Genomic DNA, 20216 nt, shown 5'->3' on the forward strand with positions numbered 1-20216 from the left:
TGTGGACCAACACTCATGACGAGCACTGGCCTGGGTTGTTGATTAAAGATCATCGGGGTGATCATTCGCCATGCAGATTATTATTAAGTGATTAGCAATTTAACACCAATGTTGGGTCCTGCCGAACAAGTCTTAACACTACGCGATTTATCAAGGGGGTCCCCATAACAACCCCGAACGTGTTAGGAGCGATCAATATGGAATCAAACACCGGTAGCCGGTAACTAATGCGGCAATAACGGAACAAAACACCCGGCAAAAGGCTAGGCCTTCCGTTATTTACCAAGTATATAGGTGCATTAATTAAATAACAGATTTAGCATAATGATATCAACTCATGTTATCACATGAGACAAAGCACCTGCAACTAGCAACGCTAACATTAGTAGCTTAGCAAGCCTACTTAGCCATTCAAGATTTGCTAGGAAGGGGTAAGTGTTTGGGTTTCATGGCATTTCAGGAGGCAATTATTTCAGTGTTAGGTAGCGAGCATATGACAAATGAAACGTAATCTAGCATAACAAGTCTAGAGATGGAATCAAGGTCATATCATCTTGCCTGTGATATCCTCAGCTTGGAAGTGCTCTTGTTCTTCGTACACGTACTCTCCCGAATCCACGTACTCGTTCTCCGATCCCGGTGCTACCCAACATAAAAATAACATCCAATGAACAACAACACCTCAAGATGCAACAAACACATGATGCATGAGATGAATATGAGCATGCATCTCTATTTCTATCACTAGCACAAGCATGAGAAGTAAATACATGTTCCTGGAAAGAACTGCATCCTAAGCTATCTTGACGTGCATGAGAATGACATGAACAGATGCGTCTCGTGAAAATGATGCAAAAGCATATAAATAACATTACAAACGGAGCTACGGATCAACGGGAAACAACAAAACAAGATATGAAGTGCTACGTGTCAAATTCATCACAACACACTCCAATGGCACAACTCTGGTATTTCCAGGTTGCCAAGAAATAAAACAATCCAACATGGATGGGGTGGAGCAAAGAATAACACCACACCATCATCTATGCACACACAAACATCAAAACACCAAAACTACACAATCTGCCATAAGCAGCATCATAGCACTTTGTGAGTACATGCAAAGAACCTACAACCACCCAAACATGCCAAATAAGATATGTGGCAGTAGCCATCCAAGAGTACTACAAGCACAAGAAAAAATATCACACAAAGGAGTTAAACACAGAAAGTTACACAGCTGCAAACTTGCCCAAAAATATCAGATTTCTGGGACTTAGTGAAAATTCCAGATTCTCACTATCTGTTTATGCTCTGAAGCATTTTGACAGCACCCAAAACAGTAGCTAAACGACTCCAAATGGAATTAAATTTTACAGGGAGCTTTACAAACACATAAGCTTCAACTTTCTAGCTGAAAGCTAAGGTTGAATCACAACACATTGACCTGCACAAGCTCATCTACAGCAGAAGAAAATATAAACAGATTCTCAGACTTTGTGAAAATCTCAGATTTTTACTAATCTGGAATTTGAGCCACATGCCTACTTTGATTGGGCACAACTTGCACATATGGAATCCTAAACATGAAATGAAACCAACATGTGGTAGAGGGGGTCACCCTCTACTACCACAACCAAGAATCAAACCCTTGGGAACACCACACCTCATGGAACCAAGCTCTAAACATAGAACAAAACTGAAATAAGTCATCTCCAGAAAATGTTCCAATGGGAAAACTGATTTCACCAATGGATTCCTGGGATGTTTCTACCCCAAAAACATATATAATACCTATGCACTTGTATGGAACAAATGAGCACAAACTAGGAAATGAAATCTACATAGAATCCTATCTAGTGAATAGTGCATCATCACATGTGCTATTCACTAGAACAAAACCTACATAAGCATATGCACATGTCCACAACATCAATGGGGTACATGAGGGGTAGACCTCATGCCTATGTGCCTTGGCACACCACCACACCATCACAAGCAACAATCACAACATAAATAAAACACCTACATAACTAAATAGATGTCACTACTCACATATCTCACATAAATACTTCTACACTACACATGATATCTTGCACATGTGCTCCCCAAGTGATATCTTGACATGACAAGGGTGAGACACACACATGAGCACCCACACACTCACATAGGATCTAGCTAATCTATATATATATGCACCCATAACAACAATGCACTCCTACACATGATAAAACTACACATGATATAGCTACATATGCATTCCTAGTGCAAACACACACACATGCATAAGACTAACTATCTACACACACATACACACCCACATCACCAAGTGCACATGAACCCTAGTCCATGTGTGTGAGATGCACACACACATGCACCACAATCACCACTTGTATGTGTGCCACCACACACATACACTGTCGTGGTTTTGTCAGAACAGATGTCTTCGTGAAAGGACTTAAAGATGGATCCATCACACCTTGGTGGCGACTCAAAGGGGTTGAGCAAAAGCGAGACTCAGTTTTACCCAGGTTCAGCCCCTCGTGAGGAGGTAAAAGCCTATGTCCTGCTTTGTGTAGATTGATGATGGTTTCGATTACAAGGAGGGCATAACTCGCCTGACCTAGCTCTCGATTCTCTCTAACTCACCTGACCTTTCCCCGGGACTCGCCTTTATATACAGGTCGAGGCCCTAGGGTTTACAAAGTCCTGCCATCCTACCCTTGGTAGTTTTCCTTATCTCTAAGTCGCCGTGCTTCTCACGACTCAGAACTTCCTCGACGTTCCATCATCTGCACGATCTTCTTGAACCGCCTCACAACTTCTGGGCCTACTGAACACATGGCCAAAGGTGAGTCGCCACTTTGGTGACCCGGCCCATTAAGGGCGGGTTACCCACAGGTAACATCCCCAACATTAGGCCCCAAATTGTCATGAATTCATTTGTGTCAATAATCTCCCTTCAATCTTCTGGCGACTCTCCTTATCTCTAGCTTTCGGTAAATGCTGAGCCGCCATTCGTAGCACTCTAACCTGAGTCGCAACACAGTGTCAGAGGATGTCACCTCAGCTCATCGTTTCCAGTTCCCAAACACTATAACTGTCAGCGAATCTTTCGCCCATAATTTTTTATCCTGAAAATCCAGGCGCCGTCATTGCGTTTACTGACTTGTCGCCTCGATTCCCGCATTGACAGCCTCGTTTCCCGTTCCTGCTCCTTAAATACCGAGAGAAATGGGGGGGGGGGGGGGAAGAGGAGCCTCGTCACCTACCCCCATTCCACTTTCACTTCGTCTTCGTCTCCGCGCACCGTCCTCCCGACATCGTCTCCGAGCTCCGGCATACCAGCTTCGTCCTCGGCTCCATCGCGTGGCATCTTTCTCGGCTCCCGGAGTCTTTCTCCATCGACCGCGGCTCTCCCGACGGCAATGAGCACGAAGAGGCGAGCCTACATCCCCGGCGACGATCCCCTGTTGTCAGGTACATTCCTTTCCTCTCTTTAGGTGTAGACCAAGACCTCCATGGCCGTAGCTCTTAACTTCATGACAGGATGAACACCTCTAGATATGTTAGATCTACCTTCCGTTGCCATGATTAGCTTCAGATGGCAATAGGCATCGAACATCTTAATCTCAACCTTCCGCTATTTCAAAAACCCGAGCTGTGTCAACCAACTCTGTAGTTATACTGTGCGCGCAGTTCATCGCCATTACCTCGGATAATATTTCTGAATTTTTTACCTGTCCGTAGATCTGTAGCTTTCCGCCCATCCATTGGAAAATGTTTTTTTCACCCATCGAAAATATCTCTAAGGACGAGAACGTTTTTCAAGAGTCGCTTTTTAGCTTCAACCTTTATGGCGACTCAGTTTAATTACTGTAGTCAGGACGCTCCCTTTCTTTCGGTCTGGCGGGCGAGTTACTAAACTCCTTTGTGAACACCATGGACCCGTACTAGTGGGTTAGAATACTTTCTAATCTTTGTTGAGTCGCCTCGCACTCCATTTTTGTTTGTAGTCATGGCCATCACGAAGTGTGATTGGTTGCCAACCGAAGTCGACGACGCCACACCTGAGAAATACGATGAGGCCGGTCTCCTTGATAGTAAAGAGGTTATTGGTTGGAGAACCGCCCCAGGCGAGCCAATTCCCAACCCGAGGCCAGGAGAAGTGGTGATCTTCACCGACTACCTCGAGCGTGGTTTTAAGCCGCCTGGATCAAAGTTTTTCCGAGACGCCCTGCACTTCCTCAACCTTTATCCTCAAGACTAGGACCCAATTCCATCACCAATTTATGCCAATTCCAAGTCTTTTGTGAAGTGTACTTATAGAAAGAACCCTCGATCCGTTTGTTCTAGAGCTTCTTCCACTTAAACCGCCAGACCGAGTCCTCCAACATTCCTAACCATGAGCTTGGAGGGGTCAACATTCAGAGACGTCGCGAGCGTGGATTTCCGGCAGTCCTTTTGCCCAGCCACCCCAAAGGATGGGCCTTGTCATGCTTTTACTGCAAAAACACTACTCCACCAGGCGAGAACCCTCTTCCAGGTTTCAGAGCGGCTCGCTTGCCTATGGATTTTAAATTCCCTGACAAGCTCACTGAAGAAGAAGAGTCGGAGTTCATTCCTATTTTTTCGGATCTGAAATTCTTGTACAACAACGGGCTCATCGGGATCGACCTGTTCCGCTGCTGGATAGAGTGGAATATCCTTCCCTTGAGCCGCCGCGATGGGTTGATGTATGATTATGATGGCACTTCAGAGCATCCACAGCGCGCCAGTCGCCACCAACTTTCAGAGAGTGAAATCGTCAGAGTCATCAAGAGATTAACCGGCGAGTCTCTCGAAGAATGTGCCAAGATCGGCCTTAGAGGCTTCTGCCGTACCAACCCGGTGCCTCTAGTAAGAATCTAAACCGCCATTTGTCTTGTTTATGCTTTAGCAACTTTCGTGGTTTAAAGACTTGCCTCTGTTTGTCAGAGAACTGACGTGTTTTGGAGGAGGGGTCCCAAGGTCCCAAGGATGGGTCCCAAGAAGAAGAAGACGGTGAGCAGGAAGAAAACCGCCATCAAAGATTCATCCTTTGTTGGCGACTCTCATGCGGACGAGGCAATTTCTGAGGTAAGGTTTCTACCTTGTCCCTTCTCCACATGTTCCGACTTAAGTTTATACCATATATCTTTTCATGTAGGGTGATGACGCTGAGAGCAAGAATGACGCAGTCGAGGTAATTTCCATTTCTTCCGATTCACCTTCTTCTTCTCCTAGACCAGCCAGGCGGATCTGCAGAAAAGTGCCCATATCACATCCTCATGCTTATATGGACCCTGATTTCCTTTTGAAGAAAGCAAGATTCACCCCCTCTCGCAAGACCCGCAGTCGTTCTGGCGACTTGATCACTGGACTGCCCGAGAAGATGACCGGTCGCAAACGGACCAGTGAGGTACGCCTGTCTTGTCATATCTTTTGACGTGTGAAATATAACCCGCCATCCTTGTGACTTTCAAATCTTTGTCCTGCCAGACTTCTCCTCCATCATCTGGTGACTCGGCTATCTGTGCTCTCCCACTGATGGTTCGCGTGCAAGGGTAACTTTACACTGTTAACCCAGATTCTTTTAAACCATAACATGTGCTTTAAACCTTGGCACTTTATTGCAGGGCGCAAACAAAGAAAAGGAAAACCGGCGATTCTCCTCCTGAACAATAATCATGTGATGCCTTAGATGCGGACGCATATATTCCTGAGGCTGAAAGGGAGCAGAAGGCGGCTTGCTACATTCCTGCAGGCAACATTCCCGATTCCCGGGATGACTCGCCCATCATTTTGAAAGAAACCGCTGGCCCGAGTAACCCGCCAAGCCCTCTCAAGGCGACTGATGATCCAGACGTCATGGTCACCGCCTTTGTCTATTCTACTCCTCCAACTGCCGTGCTCTCCAAACATACATCAAAGGGAAGTCACCTTCCTCCTGATGGCGACTCGGAACATCTCAAACTTCCTCAATACGAGAAGCTGGAGTTTGACCAACTATGCTCTGGCTTCGCAACTCACCTGGAGAAGGATTTTGAGCTAAACAATTGCCTGCTCCGACTTATGAAGACCAAACACGATTTATGTGGATATATGTTCCTATATTCATTAGCCTTCCAAGATCCGGGTCATCTTTTTAAAATATGGGCCGGGTCTTGTAATAGAACTTCAATCTGTAGCCCCCAAGGACCGGGTCATCTTTTTAGAAGATGGGTCGTGTCTTGTAATAGAAAACTTCAACCTGTAGCCCCCAAGGGCCGGGCCATCTTTTTAGAAGATGGGCCGGGTCTTGTAATGGAAAACTTCAACCTGTAGCCCCCAAGGGCTGGGTCATCTTTTTACAAGATGGGCCGGGTCTTGTAATAGAAAACTTCTACCTGTAGCCCCCAAGGGTCGGGTCATCTTTTTAGAAGATGGGTCGGGTCTTGTATGTGGTATGACTTTTTGATAAAAAATCATACATTAGCCCCCAAGTGTCAGGAATATTGCTTGCAAAAATTCTGAGACTTGTCCCCCCAAATATTATGTGCAGTAGTCTATGGCCTAGAGTGAGGCGGCGGTAGCCGACTTGAAGAAGAATTTGACTGGTCAGCAGGATGCTTACTCTGGGCTAGAGGCTAAATCCCGCTTGCTGCAGGCCGAGTTTGAAAAAATGAAGGCTGACCACGAGAAGTTTGAGAAGAAAGCCAACGCCGACCAAGCCGCCCTCTTGAAGCGTGCTGAACAAGCAGAAGAAAAATTGAAAGCCACCCAACAGGAGCTGACTAGCTTGAAAAAGCATATATCCAATATGACAGTCGCCATGTTCGGTAAGTTTGATTGCTGAACGCCTTTTGATTAACCATGTTGGGAATAGAAGTCGCCAAATACTTATGCCTTTGTTGCAGGTGCCCGAGCCGTCAAACTGCTAGACGACTGTATGACCAAATTGAGGGTCATATATACTTTTGCTGAGCAACTGTACATGGGAGGCGTGTTAACAATCAAGGCACTGATGGGCAGTCAGGAGCCAACAATGACCATCAAGCAAATGCTCGGCTTCTTGTCCACGCTGCCTCCTCAAGTAGAAGAATTAAAGAGATTAGCCGCCCGAACAGGTGTGCTGAACACCCTAATTCGGTGCCTTGCGTATGCCCAGAGCTCAAAACCGAGGAAATAGTCGCCGGTTACCCGGAGCTGAAGGTTGATGGCACAAAATTCACCGAAGTGGATTATAAGCGAACCATCATAGAGTCGCGCGTCGTGGCGACTGAACTGGCGGCGACTTTTGACCTGAAGAAGTATCAATCCTCCTATGATGAGAATAGAAAGAAAGTGACCCCTCCGTCTTATCAAACTGCCAGCCTGGTTCCCATCCGCCCCAAGAATCCTTTCAATCTTGATTTGAACCTGTCTCAATTCCTGGCTGAGGAAGATGAATTCATCGCCTTATCCAAGTGCAACTGGAAGCTATGCGATTTGCAAATTGAATGTGGAGAAAGCTCAAGGCAAGGCGACTCAACGGCGGCTTAACTTTTGCAAGGATTCTTCCTTTGCTGGATAGTGATACCCATTTTGGCCGTGAGAGCCATGTAATTATCTTGCTAGTGTGGATGAAACACCAAACATGCCATATTGTCTTCTGGATGGAACCTACTTGTAGTTCCTGAATCTTTTTATGACTCGCCTCCGACTTTTGCATGAATCAAGCAATGGCTCCGAATTTGTCTTGTTCTGTTAGAAAAACAATACCTTTACTTCAGAAAATGTATGTCCAGGAATAAACCAGCCCCCTGGATCATGGCGAGAGATAAATCAGCCCCCGGGTTTAGGAAAAAACATGAGCCAGGGCGAGTTATAATCAAGGCTAGTGCAAAGAAAAGTTTATCGATTCAATGAGTTTCGATAGGATAAGACGAGTTTAAAATACTCTAGTGGTACCCTTAGGAAGGTTTTTAAGAAAGCTTTGTTATTTTAGACCGGCTGATCAGGCACGAGTTAATGCTTCTGTGAAGCGGGTTCGAGGAACCAATGGTTTTTCTATTTTCCATGTGTGACTCTGGCCGGTACCTTTTATGTTTTAACCAACACGAGTTCAGGGTCCAAATAATAGATTGACTCGCCTTGAGTACATAGGTCCATGTGGCGACTTGTTCAACACACAGTCCAGTATAACCATTTGTAATGCGGTAATTTTTCGCAAGCCAAGAGGGTATTCAGGCTGAACTCAATGAGTGGAAGCCCCCAAGTGAACTACGGTTTAGGAAGAAACCAGGCATAGGATTACAGAAGCGTATGCGCTCTTACTGCAAAACGACTTGGGGACTGGTAGCCCCCCAAGTAAGCCGGTTTACTTCTCAAAAAACCATATAAGGCGCCTATGTTTGAACCCTGCGACATGGCAACTTTTGGTCCTCTTTGGCTTACCAGCATCCAGTTTTGAAATAAGTGCAGCATGGTGACTTATGCTCTCTGATGCTGATAGCGTCCATGTTTGGGCGACTTATAGAACAATACACACTCATGCTTTCAAAAGCTGAAACGGCGAACGACCCCGAAATTCGTGGGTGCCGACTTTATTGCTTTCATAACTCATGTATTACAGAAGACTTGCTAAAATAGAAAAAAGGGAGCTCATGGCTCTATGTATAGTAAGGTTGCAGATGGGCTATGTTCCAGGGGCGAGTTGTCTCAACCTCCGTGGTTGGTCGATCTGGACGAAGATCCATCAAATAGTAGGATCCGTTCCGAAGATTCTTGCTTACGACAAACGGTCCCTCCCATGGAGGCGACAACTTGTACATACCGGTATGATCTTGAATCAAACGGAGCACTAAGTCGCCTTCTTAAAAAGCTCGGCTCTTCACCCGGCGCCTGTGATAACGGCGTAGATCCTGTTGATAAATCGGCGACCGTGACATGGACAAGTCACGTTCCTCCTCCAAGGCATCCAGCGAGTCTTGCCGTGCTGACTCGTTATCCTGCTCCACATAAGCGTCGACTCGCGGAGAATCATGTTTGATGTCGCTTGGTAACACCGCCTCTGCCCCATAGACCAGGAAGAAAGGAGTAAAACCCGTGGAGCAGTTTGGTGTCATCCTGATACTCCATAGAACTGATGGCAATTCTTCCACCCAACACCATGGCGTGCGTTCCAAGGGTACCATGAGTCGGGGTTTAATCCCTCGTAATATTTCCTGATTCACCCTCTCTGCCTGTCCATTAGACTAGGGGTGAGCCACCGCAGAAACATCAAGTCGGATATGCTCCCGTGAGCAAAACTCTTGCATTGCACCTTTGGAAAGGTTGGTACCATTATCTGTAATGATACTAGGTGGATATCCAAACCGGAAAATTAGCCTTTTCAAGAATTTGACAGCCGTCTCGGCGTCGCAACTGCTAACAGGTTCTGCCTCCACCCATTTTGGTAAATTTGTCAACCGCCACCAACAAATGAGTCTTTTTATTAGACGACATTCTGAAAGGACCAACCATATCAAGCCCCCAGACTGCAAACGGCCAAGTGATTGGTAGCATCCGCAATTCCTGAGCCGTCACATGCGTCTATCGCCCAAACCTTTGGCAACCATCACATCAACAAACGATTTCCTCCGCGTCTGCGTGAGCCGTCAACCAATAGAACCCATGCCTGAAGGCTTTAGAAACCAAGGATCGCGATCCAGCATGATGACCACATTCGCCTGCATGAATCTCATTGAGGATCATACAACCTTCCTCAGAAGAAACACATCTCTGGAATACTCCGGAGGTGCTACGCTTATGTAACTCGCCATTGTGTATGACCATAGACTTGCACCGGCGGATAACTTGGCGAGCTAGTAACTCGTCGGCAGGTAACTCGCCTATGGTGAGATACGCCATATAGGGAATCACCCAATCCGGAGTAGCATGAAGAGCCGCCACAAGTTGAGATTTGGGGTCTGGTACCGCCATGTCTTCTTACGAAGGCAGTTTGACTGACGAGTTATAGGATATATCCAAAAAGACATTGGGAGGAACCGGCTTACGCTATGAACCAAGGCGGGAAAGAGCGTCCGCTACTTCATTAAGACGTCGATCGATGTGGTCCACTTGGTAGCCACTGAAATGACCCGCCACGCCCGACACAACCCGTGTGTAAGCCGCCATCAAAGGGTCTCGTGAATCCGAAGTGCGAGAAACCTGCTGCGCCACCAGATCTGAATTGCCCAAGCATCTCACTCTCGTGAGGTTCATCTCCTTGGCGAGTCGCAAACCATGAAGCAAAGGTTCGTATTCTGCTGCATTGTTAGTACATGGAAACATGAGTCGGAGGACACAATAGAACTTATCACCGTGAGGCGAAGTTATCACCACGCCAGCCCCCGAGCCTTCCAACTGTCTAGACCCATCAAAGTAGATGGTCCAATATGTAAGATCTGGTCTTTCCTCAGGGATTTGTAACTCGGTCCAATCATTGATTAAGTCCACGAGCGCTTGAGACTTGATAGCCGTCCGCGGTGTATACCGAATCTGATGAGGACCCAGCTCGATAGCCCATTTAGCAATCCGTCCAGTGGCTTCTCGGTTATGTATAATGTCACCGAGGGGAGCGGAGCGGACAACCATGACCGGGTGTTCCTAAAAGTAATGTTTCAACTTTCGACTTGCCAAGAACACTCCAAAAACCAACTTTTGCCAATGCGAGTAACGTTGCTTGGAGAGAGTAAGGACTTCGCTGATGAAGTATACCGGCCTTTGGACGGGGTATTCCTTCCCTTCCTCCTTTCGCTCGACAACTATTGCCACCCTGACGGCTCTGGAATTGGCCGCAATGTACAGGAGCATAGGCTCTTTGTGTGCCGGGGCCGCTAGCACCAGCGGATTAGCTAATTGCTGCTTCAAGGCTTTGAAAGCATCGTTGGCCTCATCCGTCCACACGAAACGATCGGTCTTCTTGAGTAGCTGATAGAGAGGGATGGCCTTCTCCCCAAGGCGACTTATGAAACGACTTAAAGCTGCGATTCAACCCGCCATGCGTTGTATTTTATAAACGTTGGCTGGTTTCCCAAGCGAAGTAATCGCGGCAATCTTCTCTGGGTTGGCCTCGATTCCTCGCTCCGACACTACGAAACCCAACAGCTTCCCTGCCGGGACACTGAACACACACTTGGTGGGGTTGAGCCTCGTCTCGTAAACACGCAGGTTGTCGAATGTTTCTTTGAGATCTTCCAACAGTGATTCCTTGCGATGAGATTTGACCACGATGCCGTCCACGTAAGCGTGAACGTTACGGCCTATCTAGCTGTGTAGCCTGTTCTGGATGCAGCGCTAGTAAGTCACCCCCGCACTTTTAAGCCCAAATGGCATGGACACATAACAGAAAGCTCCAAAAGGGGTTATGAAGGATGTCTTTTCCTGATCCGCCACCGCCATCTTTATCTGGTGGTATCATGAGTAAGCGTCCAAGAAGCATAGTCGTTCGCAACCCGCCGTTGAGTCAATGATTTGATCAATGCGAGGAAGGGCGAACGGATCCTTTGGGCAGGCTCTATTAAGGTCCGTGTAATCAATGCACATGCGGAAAGTGCCATTCTTCTTGAGTACCAAGACTGGGTTAGCCAGCCACTCCGGGTGAAAAACCTCGATAATGAAACCGGCGGCAAGGAGCCAGAACACTTCTTGTCCAATCGCCTTACGGCACTCTTCGTTAAACCGATGGAGGTACTGCCGTACCGGCTTAACCTTGGGGTCAGTATTGAGATGGTGCTCAACGAATTCTCTCGGTACACCCGACATGTCAGAAGGTTTCCATGCAAAGATGTCCCGATTCTCATGGATGAATTCGATGAGCGTGCTTTCCTATTTGGGGTCAAGACCCGCCCCAATAGTGAACTGCTTGCTTGAGTCGCCTAGCGTAAAATCAATGACCTTGGTGTCGTCTGCTGGTTTGAACTTGAGGGGCGGCTCAGAATCGACCGTCGGCGTTTTGAGCGGCGTCATGTCTGCCGGATCGACGCGGGATTGGTGAAACTTAAGCTCCTCGGCCACGCAAGCTGACTGGGCATAGGCGGCGTCTCCTTCCTCGCATTCTTGGGCTATCTTTGTGTCACCGTGAACGGTGATGGGACTCTTGGGTCCAGGCATCTTGAGCTTGAGATAAACATAACATGGGCGGGCCATGAACTTGGCGTAAGCCGGTCGTCCGAACAGCGCATGGTAGGGACTTTTGATCTTGACCACTTCGAACAAGAGAGACTCGCTCCTGTAGTTTGACTCCGTGCCAAAAGCCACATTAAGTTTGATTCGCCCAATGGGGTATGCCCACTTACCAGGCACAATACCATGGAAGACCGTGGACGACGGCATCAGGTCCTTCTCGAGGAGGTTCATCCACCGGAAAGTGTCGAAGTATAAAATGTTGATGCTGTTGCCCCCGTCCATAAGGACTTTGGAGAGGGTGTATCCTCCGACTTGAGGAGCCACGACCAGGGCTAAGTCGCCAGGGTTGTCGACCCGGGGCGGATGGTCCTCCTGGCTCCAGGTTATGGGTTGTTCCGACCAGTGAAGGTATCGAGGAAGCGCCGGCTCAGCTACGATGGTTCTATGCTTTACCTTGCGATCCCGTTTACAAGTGTTAGTGGTGAACACGTGGTACTGCCCGCTGTTCAACTGATTGGGGTTGTTTTGGAACCCGCCCCGATCCTCCTGTCGCTGGGGGTCTCCTTGCTGGTGAGGTTGTTGGAATATTCCCGGTGGGTGATATTGCTGGTTATGGACTTGGTATTGACCGACATTGTGCTGTGACCCGCCTTGAGGTCCTTGGTTGGGGAAGCCCCCGAAGGTGGCCTCTCATGACCCGGACGGGCCGGGTTGCTCCTGCCGATGACCCTGCTCGCCACCTTGGCTTCTTTTGAGTGCCTCAGCCCGAAACTCTTGCATCACATAGCAATCTTCCCATGAGTGAGTCGCCGGTCCATCAGCTCTAGCGTGCTTTGGGCATGACCCCTTAAGCTTTTCATGGAAATTCCGCGGTTTCTTCCCACTCAAGCCCCTTTTCTTCTGACGCGGGTTTGAATTGCCAGTATTAGTATGAGCTACAAACTCTACAAGACCCTCCTGCTGCCGCTTCTTGCCATGCCCGCCATGGTGGTTATTCCCCCGGTTCTAGAACTGGGATGGCCATTTTGCAACTCGCCCTTGCGGGTAGCTCCGGATTTGTCGTCGCCCTCCTCGGAATCCTTGGTGTCATCCGACTCAGCATATCTGTTAAGGGCATCCATCAGCTCGCCCATGTCCTGCACCTTCCGCTTGAGTCTCCCTAGTTTCAGCACCAGAGGCTCGTAGTGGCAATTTTTCTCCAGGATCAACACCGCCTAAGCCGCCGAAATTCCTTCCGCCGAATGAATAACTTCCGCGACTCATCGGGTCTAGTGGTGGGCCGACTCATCCGGCCGCTGAACGCAGTGTTGTAAGTCGACGATGGTCATCGGGCGTTTGCAGGTTCCTCTGAAGTTCTTGATGAAGCGCTCCTTCAGTTCCACCCAGGTGTTGACAGAGTTAGGCGACAGATTTTTCAAACCAAGTGCGTGTCGTCCCTTCGAGCATCATGGTGAAGTATTTCGCGCAAACCGCCTCGCTAACGTCCAACATATCCATTGCGAGCTCATAGCTCTCGGTCCGTGACCTGGGCTCGAGGTCTGGCGAGTAATTGGGAACCTTCCTGGGTGCTTTGAAGTCCTTTGGCATGCGCTCATTGCGGAAAGCCGGCGCGAGACACGACACTCCAATGTGCTTTCCTCTACCATCCAGAGGCACAGGCATTGGTGGTACGTGAGTCGGATAGACCTGACCCGCCATGGCCGTTGGCTCCATGTGCCACGTGGCTCGTGTTGCGTCCACAATATCCTGAGCCTGAGTGTCGGGCATCCCAAGCAGATCATATTGGGGGAGCCGCCGTGTCTCGCTGGTTACTGCGGGGAAATCCTCATGGCGGCTTCTGGTGTGACTCGCCTGAGGCGTGGAGTGGAGCCGATCACGACTATGGGAATACTGCGCGTGCTCGACCACGGCTGTTTTTAGCATGTCGATGGAGTTTCTAGCTTCTATCTCGGCTGGGGTGTTTTCGTAAATCGGAAGAGACTCCAGGTGGCGGGTCGCGGCCAGCACGTTGTCAACGGGGTTTTAGAAGTGACCCCGTGGTGTCTCGAATTGAGTCGCATGAGCGTCCATGGGCTGTTCTGGCAGCGGATTGGGTGGCGGAATCGTTCCTCCCCTCGGGGCGGCTTGCAGAGGCTGATCAGGACCCGCCCCGGGGGTGCGAGGGGTGTCAAAGGGGCGAGTTGGGTGTAAGTCGGCCGGGATGCGCCCGCCGTGTCTTCTTTGGTGGAAGACGTCCGACGCGCGTTGCTGTATCCCGAGTCGCCAGCCTTCGGTGTTCGGTCGATCGGTCTCTGTGGCGACCGCAACTCGCTGTGTCTTGATCCTGGTGGCTTCCGCTTCCATTTCGCGTTGTTCTTTGGCCATTGCCTCCCACAGTTTGGCCAGCTCAGCATTGACCGACTCCTGATTCTCAGACGTGACCGGGGTTGCCATAAGGTTGGCAATCTCCATTGCCAGTTCCGTCATGGTTTGCGTTGGTGGTTTGGACGTCCCTCCGGTCTCGTTGTTGCCAGTCGGGTTCTGAGGAGGCAGTGCCGATCCTGCCATATAGATGGCGATTTGCCGGCGAGATCTCTTGAGGACTTCAGGATCCATCGCCAGTGATAGCCCCCCGAGCTGCCCTTCCTCAATGGGGTGGATCGACGCCATCTCGCCCATAGATGACTAGCCATCAGAGTTGACGGGGGTGACGTCCTAGCCCGCCTCTTCGTCTTGCGAGTCGCCTCCCTGCATAAAGCCAACGAAAACCAGGCGGCTCTTGTTCCACCGTGTGACGGGGAGGACGTACCTGGCCAGCTCGACGATGTCGATGGAGGTGTCCGGCTCAGGGACGGGCGTCCCGATCATGCCGATGAAGATGTTGATCTTGCCGAAGGGGACTCGGTGGCCAGATTCGACGGAATCGGCCTCTGATTTCCATAGTAAGTTGTCGATGTAGTACTTCCCACGACAACTCTTGGTCATGATGCCGACGGTGTAGCTTTCTAACCCCGATAGGGCTCCCTTTGAGAACTCAACTCCACCGTGCGCTAGCCCCACAGTGGGCGCCAACTGTCGTGGTTTTGTCACGGCAGATGTCCTCGTGAAAGGACTTAAATATGGAGCCATCGCACCTTGGTGGCGACTCAAAGGGGGTGAGCGAAAGCGAGACTCAGATTTACCCAGGTTCGGCCCCTCGTGAGGAGACAAAAGCCTACGTCCTGCTTTGTGTAGATTGATGATGGTTTCGATTACAAGGAGGGCATAACTCGCCTGACCTAGCTCTCGATTCTCTCTAACTCGCCTGACCTTTCCCCGGGACTCGCCTTTATATACAGGTCGAGGCCCTAGGGTTTACAAAGTCCTGCCATCCTACACTTGGTAGTTTTCCTTATCTCTAAGTCGCCGTGCTTCTCACGACTCAGAACTTCCTCGGCGTTCCATCATCTGGACGATCTTCTTGAACCTCCTCACAACTTCTGGGCCTACTGAACACATGACCAAAGGTGAGTCGCCCCTTTGGTGACCCGTCCCGTTAAGGGCGGGTTACCCACAGGTTACATCCCCAACATACACCATCACAATACCTACAATATGCCTATAGCATGCACACACTTCCAAACTTCGCAGGAAAGGAAAAACAACAATGAATAAAAAAATAAAATGCTACAAATAAGCTAGGCAGCTTAGATATCAAATCAGCAAAGGAAAATAAAAGAAAACAAAAGGAAAAGAAAAAAAGGGAGGTACTGGGATCGAACCCCAGACCTACTGGAATCAACACACACAAACCACGTAGCCACACCACTCTGCTACAAGTCACTGGCTCGGTAGGAGAGAGGGTGCTAACAGGGTAAGGTTTACCCTACAACTACTGTGCCGAAAGATTTAAACCAAAAAGGGTGCCGAGGGGGATTGAACCCACAACCTCCAACAGGCAACAACAACACACTACCACTATGCTACGCATCGATGTCTGACAGAGAAGGGGAATCTGCTCTTTTGAGCATCCCCTTCGGGATCAACTGCTGATCCACGGCGGCCGGAACACGGGAGCCCCAACGCCGGCGACACAAGTAAAATTGCACTCCGGTGCATTGATGGAAGGATGCCCTGGCATCCACGGTTCCATTTCCCTCGCTAATCCTACCCGAGAGGAACTACTGCAATGGGACCACGCTGCGCGGCGGCTCCGGCGACACGGAACAACACGGCGGCCTAACCATTGATCCTACGCTCGATTCGAAGACAGGAAAGGGGGGGGAGGAAGGATCTGCTCACCCCACAGCCGAAGAAACCGAGCCGTCCAGAGAGGAAGCAGAGGACGGAGAGGAGGGAGCCGCATCGGGGAAGCTTGTCAGAGCGGAAGGGGTCGTCGTCAAAGTAGGGGAAGAAGAGGCGATGCCGTCGGCCTAGCTGCGGGAATGGATTCCCAGGAGATCCCTCGAGCTTGAAGACGCCTTGGAGAGGAAGCAGAGGCAGGACAACCACGGTGATGAGCTTCTTCACGATCCGGCCATGGCGGAAGCATCGCTCCTCTTAGCTGAGGTCGTCGACAGAGAGAGAGGGAGATGGGGATGAAGTGGCGGTGGAGGAGGAGGAACCCTAGCCCTGGCAGGGACGCCAAGGGGGATTAAATAGGGGAAAGGAGGAGGAGAGGGACGAGGCATGGCCATGTGCATGAGGGGAGCTCCGGTGGAAAGAAGAGAGAGGAAAAGATGAGTCGCTGACAGGGGCCCCAGGTGTCGAGCTGGAAAGGAGGAAGAAGAGGGACGCGCTGCGGGCTCCTGCGCGCGAGAGAGATGAAGTGGGCCTGCCTGTGGGAGGAAGCCCACAGGGTGGCGCCAGATAGAGGAGAAAGAAATCCCCTGGCTTTCCTATTATAAATAAAACATGAAAAGAAAAATAAAGCACATGCCAAACTGTTGGCTGAAAAAATAAAGATAAAAACACCCCTCGTCATAAGGAATTATGACGTATTTGAATTAAATGGAAAATAAATGTTTGGGGCAAATAAATATTTACAAAACAACATTTGCTTGATCTGTTTTGTAGTTATTTGCACCTTTTAAACATGTTTTCAAAAAAAAGCAATTCACATCACAAATACACCACAACCAAGAGCTAAATCAGGGACATTTTTAAAACAGAAAAGGGTCAAGTGAAACTTGACCTTGAGATGAAATAGAGAGGGGGGAAGATGGTTTGAAACCTAGCAAATCACAAGTTTATTCCTACTATCACATGCATCTCCACACAAGCTAGACATCTCACACCACCACATAAGATCACAAGCATCACATCACCTCATAAGAACACAATGCAACAACACAAGGACATGGACATGAAATAATATGGCATGCTTGCATCCAAGGAAGAATAACAAGTGACATCACATGAAATCATAGCATAGATAGCTCTCATGTCCATGACAAGTTGGACCCACATGAAGAAGGTTCCAAAAAGGGAAGGTTACACACTTGGGGCATTACAAACTCTCCCACACTACAAAAAGATCTCGCCCCGATAATCTACACATGAAAGAGCTCCGGAAATTCAGAACGGAGGTGATCCTCGCGTTCCCAAGTAGCCTCTTTATCGGAATGGTGTGACCACTACACTTTGAGAAATTTGACAGTCTTGTTGCGGGTCTTGTGCTCAGTCGCCTCGAGCACCGCAACTGGATGCTCACGATAAGAAAGGTCAGGCTGAAGGTTGATATCTTGAAGATGAACAGTGCGCTCGGGGGTCTTGAAGCACCTCCGGAGCTGAGAGACATGGAACACATCATGGACATTTGCAAAGTTTGACGGGAGTTCAAGCTGGTACGCAAGGTTGCCTCTCTTGCCAACCACTCTGAACGGACCAACGAAACGAGGCGCAAGTTTGCCTTTGATGCCAAAGCGCTGCATACCCTTCATAGGCGACACCTTGAGATAGACGAAGTCATAAAGCTCATAAGACATGCCATGATGCTTGCTATCATAATAACTCTTCTGACGGGACTGAGCTGCTCTGAGGTTGTCGCGAATGACCCAACACATCTCCTCAGCTTCTTCTATCAAATCATTCCCAAGGATCTGACGCTCGCCGGTCTCGGACCAATTGAACGGGGTACGACACTTCCTGCCATAGAGAATTTCAAACGGAGCCTTGCCAGAACTAGCTTGATAACTGTTGTTATACGAGAACTGCGCAAAAGGCAGACAATCCTCCCACTTCATACCAAAAGAGATAACACAGGCTCTCAGCATATCCTCAAGAACTTGATTGACTCGCTCCACTTGACCACTAGTCTGAGGATGAAAAGTTGTGCTGAAGCGGATCTTCGTGCCCATAGCAGACCGAAAAGAGTCCCAGAACTTGGAAGTGAAGATACTTCCACGATCCGAAGAGATCATCATAGGCACGCCATGCAAAGACAAAATTCTCGAGGTGTACAACTATGCAAGTTGAGCTACCGAAATGGAATCCTTGACTGGAAGAAAATGAGCCACTATACTCAACTTGTCGATGACGACGAAGATGGCATCATTACCCTTCTTGGACTTCGGAAACCCGATGACGAAATCCATCCCAATATGATCAAACTTCCACTCGGGAATGGGAAAAGGACGCAAAAGACCTGCTGGATGTTGATGCTTTGCTTTCACCCTTCGACATACATCACATTCATTTACGAACTGAGTAATCTCACGCTTCATATGAGTCCACCAGAAGGTCTGTTTCAAGTCTTGATACATCTTGGAGCTTCCAGGATGAACAGAGAGTAGAGAGTTATGAGCTTCTTCCATGATTACCTTTCTGAGATCACCTTTCGGGACGGCAATACGATCCTCGAAGAACAACGTGTCTCTGGCATCAACACTAAAGCACTTATACTTGGGAAGACTCTTTGCCATGCCAATCTTGACTTTCTTCACCATTGCATCAAGAAGCTGTGCTGCTCGGACCTGATCCTCCAAGGTAGGAGAGATCTGAAGGTTTGCAAGAAATCCCTGAGGTACTAACTGAAGGTTGAGCTTCCTGAAAGACTCACAAAGACCAGGCTGGAGAGGTTGCAGAATGAGACTGTTGCAGTACGCCTTCCTGCTCAAGGCATCTGCCACATCATTTGCTTTGCCTGGCGTGTACTCAACACTCGGATTAAAATCTTGAAGCATTTCCACCCAACGTGTTTGCCGAAGATTTAGGTTAGGCTAAGTGAAGATGTACTTGAGACTCTTGTGATCGATGAAAACTTCAACCTTTCGTTCCAACAAGAGGTGTCTCCAAGTCATCAGAGCGTGTATCATAGCTGCTAGCTCAAGATCATGCACATGATAGTTCTTCTCCGCTGGCTTCAACTGCCTGGAGGTATAAGCCACCACTTTCTTCTCTTGCATCAGAACTGCACCAAGACCATGGAGAGAAGCGTCGCAGAACACCTGGTAAGACTTGGAATCATCCGGAGGAACCAAGACTAGAGTGGAGGTGAGCTTACCTTTGAGTGTGTCGAAGGCTAACTAACACTCTGGAGACCAAGCATACTTCACACCTTTCTGAAGAAGACTTGAGAGCAGCTTGACAATCTTGGAGAAGTTCTCAACGAACCTTCTGCAATAGCGTGCAAGCCCGAGAAAGCTTCAAAGCTGCTTCACATTCTGCGGAGGCTCCCATTCAACAATGGCCTGAACCTTGGACGGATCAACTTTGATGCCCTCGGCAGAGATAATGTGACCAAGATAGACGACTTCTTTCAGCCAGAACTCACACTTGGAAAACTTGGCATACAACTTGTACTCCCTCAGCTTATCAAGCACCAATCTGAGATGTTCTTCATGTTCTTCCTCAGTTTCAGAAAAGACCACAATGTCGTCGAGATAGATCAAGACAAAGTTATTCTTGAACAGAGAGAATATGTAGTTCATCAATCGACAGAATGTTGGAAGAGCATTAGCGAGATCAAAAGACATGACCGTATACTCATACGAGCCAAAACTAGTCCTGAAGGCCGTCTTCGGAATATCTTCCTCGCGAATGCGAATTTGATGATAGGCCATTCTGAGATCAAGCTTGGAGAAGACCTTAGCACCTTTCAACTGTTC

The sequence above is a fragment of the Hordeum vulgare genome, chromosome 7H, assembly GCF_904849725.1.
Source record: "Hordeum vulgare subsp. vulgare chromosome 7H, MorexV3_pseudomolecules_assembly, whole genome shotgun sequence".
NCBI classification, from domain to species: Eukaryota; Viridiplantae; Streptophyta; class Magnoliopsida; order Poales; family Poaceae; genus Hordeum; species Hordeum vulgare.